The 5,343-nt window shown below is 38.6% G+C and overlaps 1 long non-coding RNA gene across 1 annotated transcript; it reads left to right on the plus strand.

Annotated features, from left to right (window-relative positions):
• The first annotated feature begins 207 nt into the window (after positions 1 to 207).
• LOC136447550 (uncharacterized) lies at positions 208 to 3,497 on the plus strand. Its single transcript, XR_010757752.1, has 3 exons — positions 208 to 340; positions 1,550 to 1,726; positions 2,490 to 3,497. It is a non-coding gene; the product is annotated as an uncharacterized lncRNA (long non-coding RNA).
• The last annotated feature ends 1,846 nt before the right edge of the window (positions 3,498 to 5,343 follow it).

Below are 5,343 nucleotides of genomic sequence, written 5' to 3' on the forward strand. Positions count from 1 at the left end.
ATAGTTTGAGCTGCCGTTCATAGTTAAACTAAAATTAACATAAATAATAAGTTCTTGTTGCAATTTACAGCGACAAGCTATGATGATGTTGAAATTTATTGAAGAAAAAATTTATCCAATCATGAACGCTACCTCTGTAGAGAGGGTATAGAGTTCAAGGCCGGATTTCGGGCTAATTATGTATTGTTGCCCGGTGATCAAGGGTGATGTTGCCTGACGTCTTGGACGAGTTCAAGTTTCAAACGGGGAAAGAGCTGGACACCTACTTCTATGGCGCCTACAATACCATCATGATGCTTGGAACAATCATCGCTGCTTCAGTCATAACGGCGTCACTAGAGTTAGTACATCTATATGTGCAGGGTTAATTTTGGCAAGATTTAAAGACACCTATCGTAGAATTTTGGCGCAAAACTACTACTGTGATGGATTAAAAAAAAATTCAATTCAGATTGACATTTGTAACTCATATTCAACATATTTGCGACATTTTTCACATTTTCAACGAGAACGGAAAAGCAAGTCGTAGCCTAGTTTTTGTTACTAGCCTACCAAAATCTCTACCAAGACAAGATGGCTGACAAACACAAACGGCAATGGGAAGTTGCGCACACTACTTATTTCAAGGCGTTGTCACAACACAAAAAAGTCGCATTGAACCGCTGTGGATATCGCTGTGCAGTGTAAAAAGGTATATTCAGCCTCTGGTATATAAAATGACCAAAGCCGTTGACTTTGAATTTATTGTTTTGTTTTGATTGATGCTTTTCGTAGGTCATTTTAGGTGTTAAGGTACACCGAGATTCAAAACCGATTCTACAATGAGAGATAAGAAAATCATTGTGTTTGCAATAAAAAGTACATGATTGGTCATTAAAGATCATTAAAAATGCCTATGTCAGTCCCTGTTTCTAAATAAGTGTATTGAGTTGGCGCGAAGTAAAAAAATGTACATAAACCGCGCCTTTAAGTAAAATGAACCGACAAAGAGAAGGGTTTGTAGCACAGTTCTGATGGAAACATATTTTGCATGTTTACTATGTCTCCTTAAAGCATGGCACAGGAAAAAAAAAACCTTGTCCTTTTGACCGAACTTTTATACCCCCGTCAATTTTCCATTTCTGCAAAAAAGTTCATCTTTCTTGTAAACTGCACTCAAATAATTAAGCCCAGATTTAATACAATGATAAACTGAAACTTACAAGGAGGAGGGTCTTTTAATTTGAAGATGACTTCCGGACGGTCATAGAAAATGATGATCTCAGTGTCCTCCCCTACTGTTTAAATTTGTCATTATCTATTCTATTAATTGCCAGCCAAAATTATGAAGATCAAATATCTATTACGTATACATGTCTTGAAATTGTATGTCATTTTCTGTAAGTATAACCAAACCTTTAAAATCTTATGTTATTTTCCGTAATTGTAAACAGTAAGGCTGACGGGAATACCACGAATTGCTTCGTTGCAAGCCAACTAGATTGATAGTATGGTGATTGTTTATGCAGCTAGCAGTAAAGACGCCGGAAATTTTGTTTGTATTTTAAAGGATCAGTGGATACAAGACCGGAGCCTGTTCCCAGCCAGAGTCTGTGGGTTTTACTTTACGAATCGTCATGTCCGTATTTCCCATGGCAAATCTGCTGCTATCTTCTGTCTTCGTCTGGAAGCATCCCATCACGGAGGCTACCCGTCAACAGACGAAAGCGGCACTACAGGAAACTCGGTGAGAACAATTCTATTGTCCTTGTTTGTGCTTTTGCATATGCCAATAAGTTTTTGTTTTTTATAGTGCTTTCTGAGGTGTTATAAGTCGATGTCATGGACGTTTTATAATGTAAAACGGACAATTTACTTTGCGGACAGCATAATGTTATTTAATGGTTAATTGTGGTTGGATGAACGGGAAGTGCAAAAGTGTATATCTTTTTAGATTTTGACAAAGGGGCTTTGGAATTTTATATTAGAGTACAATGCATCACGATTGCTCATGCGCACCTGGAACTGTGAATTGGCTTATTCGTCTTAGTGGCTTACATGTCAGGTAGCCTATCTAATGCATTACGTTAATGAATTGTAGACATTTAGGTAAACAATGTAAGGACAATTCAACTCTACAACTGGATAAAATTCGATGACTTAATTCCGACCATTTTGAGTGACACCCATTACTATTTTTCAGCGTCACTAACATGAACTGGCAAAATGAGTTTCGAGTCAGTGTCTTCGACATGTTCTTCCGGTTTTCCAGCAGCATTGTATTTGTTTCGGCAGTTGATTTAAGTGACTCTGAAGAAGAGTGATTGATGTCCCTCGAAACGTCCGGAATTGAGTCCCCGAATTTTATCCAGTTTAAGAGTTTGAATATTCCTTATATAATGCATTGTGCTTACATGAAGTTTTACCCGTTCTAGCGTGCTCTGCATCACCACTCTTTAAGCTTTTGTTTTTCTCGAAAACCTGACATTCTCTACTTGATGTGTTAACAGATCTCCCAACTTGTCGACCGTGAGTAGTGACGTCACGACAGAGACACCAAACAACGACGTCGACATCAGCACGATAACTTAGAATCAAGCCATGAAGAGCAGGATGGACGTCCACTATGTCATCAAAACAACATTTGGGTCAAGAAAGATTCAGTAAAACTCGTAGGAATCCTTCAAGCAACATTGATCGCTTGGAATACGAAATATTTAGTATGGCTCTACCTTTACTAGCCTGTGCTAAACAATCTCTCCCTTTGAGAGGCTGATTGGGCCTTCTCCCCAAGAGCTTGTTGCCATTTAACTTCAATTTGAGAGTTTGTTTGTCTATTCTTTCGCACATGTACAAGTGTTTTAAACAAAGATACACAGGGCCAAACAAAAGCATGCAGGGGGGGGGGTGGCGTAGAAGCCTAGGTGGCTTTTCTTGGGCCTTCCCTCGCAACTTGACAATAGGAATTATATTCCGCAATTAGGGCTGCGAAGAGATTCAACGAATATACCAGTCATAATAAACGAGTCATAATGATATCATAAATTGTACATAACTCAAAACTAAGGAAAATTAACGATAGAAAATAAGTTGAACTTATACAATAAATCTTCATAAATAAATACATACGAAGAAATACAAAATGGATGTTAAGGTATTAAACATAATAAGGTACGTTAATATGATCCATACTAAACATAATTAACAAAATATCAATCATCAAATATCAATGGCTCCGAGAATCACCAATAGGGGCTCAGGAATTATTTATCACTCAGATTGATATTAGGCCAATCGGAGCTTAGGTTTCTCTCTCACTATGGAGGCCAGTAATCAGAGCCTCCTATACCATGGTATCAGGCAGTTCTCAACTTGTCAATGATTGGTTAATTTTGGCAGATATGAATCAACAGGAGTAGGATGTCTCCGGTTCTGCTGACTTGTTGGTCACCCCACTTATGTTCTTGTTAGTTGTTTTCGCTAGTCACATATAATAAGACTCCACGTCAGATGGACAAGGGGCCACTTTGTTATTATGTGTTGCTTCCATTCGTTATTAAACCATGCGCACGTTTCCGCACCGAACTACCATCTCCGTGCTGTCTTCTGTGTTCTAAATTGGCACAAGACATCTACCTTTTGTTTTACGTATTCTTCATAATTTTGTCAGAATGTTTTCCTAATCACGCCAAATTGATTGTTTAAGGAAGGAAGTTCGTAACAAAAAATAATAGTATAATTTTGTCCTAATAAAGTTACCCGTGTAGTCAATGATGACATACATAATCATGTACAACAAAAACAGGTACTTATAATAGGACAGGAATACGTTCTATATCCGGCGCACCGTTATTCAGATTTACCCTCTTGGCATAGATTAGTTTGTTGATATAAAATGAGAATGGAAACTGAATAAACTTCACGATTCCGTGACGTGGAAAGACTTGTGTCGACGATACGTAATTGGAGTTTTCTGCCTCATTACGGCGTACCTGTATGTAAAGCAACAGTTTTCTGGACATATCACTGAACAGAACCGCTCAGGAGTTATACATTTTTTAACCTTCTTATTATGGGAGATTGATAACAAATACGAAAAATGTCAACCAAAGTCTTAGAGATGGCGTCCTTAAATTTCAATCAACGACATCTAGTCGATACTTCTTTTTTTTCTGCTGCAAGGCATTGAAAAAATCTGACAGTACTGAGATCGGATGTATCGATGCTTATCAATCGATCAATCTATCGATCAAAGCCTTTATTTCTTTTCGAATGCTTGTTCGGCCGCACAGGCCGCTTTTTAACAAGGTCGAAGTGGAGGGGGAGGAGTCACGGATTAAGAGTACAAAATAAACTTTACATAAATTGCTAAAAGGACGAAGCTAACGACATCAATTTCAGGGCCTCTTGGGAGCAGTTTTCGTCTTACAGATTAATTATTAACCTTTCCTTTCTTAACGGACTGCCAGCCCGAGTGTAGGCCATATCATAAGTAGGAGAACCGGATTCCTTTCTTCCATACGGCGACTAGGGAAACGTGCCTGGGGCGTATGACAAGGAATCAAAACGTACATACATACAGGCAACCGGGACCGGGCTGAGCATACAACCGTGGTTTACTGTCTTTTTTCGACAAGCTGATTTGGGGTAAGTCGTGTCAACAAACCCTTTTACCTTACATGAGAAAAAGAGCTTTAGGTAACGTTAGCTTCACTTATAAAATTAGATTCATGAAATCTGAATGTAGGTCATAGATCATATAAGGGGTATGTCATTTGTATGCTGAAGGCTTAGGTGTCTCTTTCAGTGCCTAAGATTGTTTCACCGACAGTGTAGATTATTGTTTATATACCATTGTCAGGCGTACTCGTCAGATTTACCGGGGACAGAATTTCATAGTACGCTCAGATATAACCAGGGTTGAGATGCACTGGGTTCACTTTACAGAAAGTGGGAGATTCCAATAGCAATAAATTAATACCCCCTGTGTTAACACTACAATATATATTGATCCACCATAACGGGAAGATATGTGTTCTTTTTTTTCTATACGACGACTGGCAAAAACATAAGAGTCGTCTGAAAAGCAATAAAAAAAGGAGCCAAAAGTAGCTATAGACTTGTGACCGTCATCAGTCTTGTATCCTGTCCCTGTTTGACAATGACTTGGGTCAGTCATTTTAACACAACGTTTGACCTTAACTGAGAATAACGAAGAACTAGTTGGGGCAGCTTGATGCAACGTTAGGTTGGGTTCATTTCGGGGATGACAGTAAGTCATAGATTAAGCGAATGTCTTCTGCATAGTGTCATGTGTAGTGTCTCTCAGTAGCCATAAAATGATTTCACCGGCGAGGTGCAGTA

This window comes from Branchiostoma lanceolatum, chromosome 13, assembly GCF_035083965.1.
Source record: "Branchiostoma lanceolatum isolate klBraLanc5 chromosome 13, klBraLanc5.hap2, whole genome shotgun sequence".
NCBI lineage: Eukaryota > Metazoa > Chordata > Leptocardii > Amphioxiformes > Branchiostomatidae > Branchiostoma > Branchiostoma lanceolatum.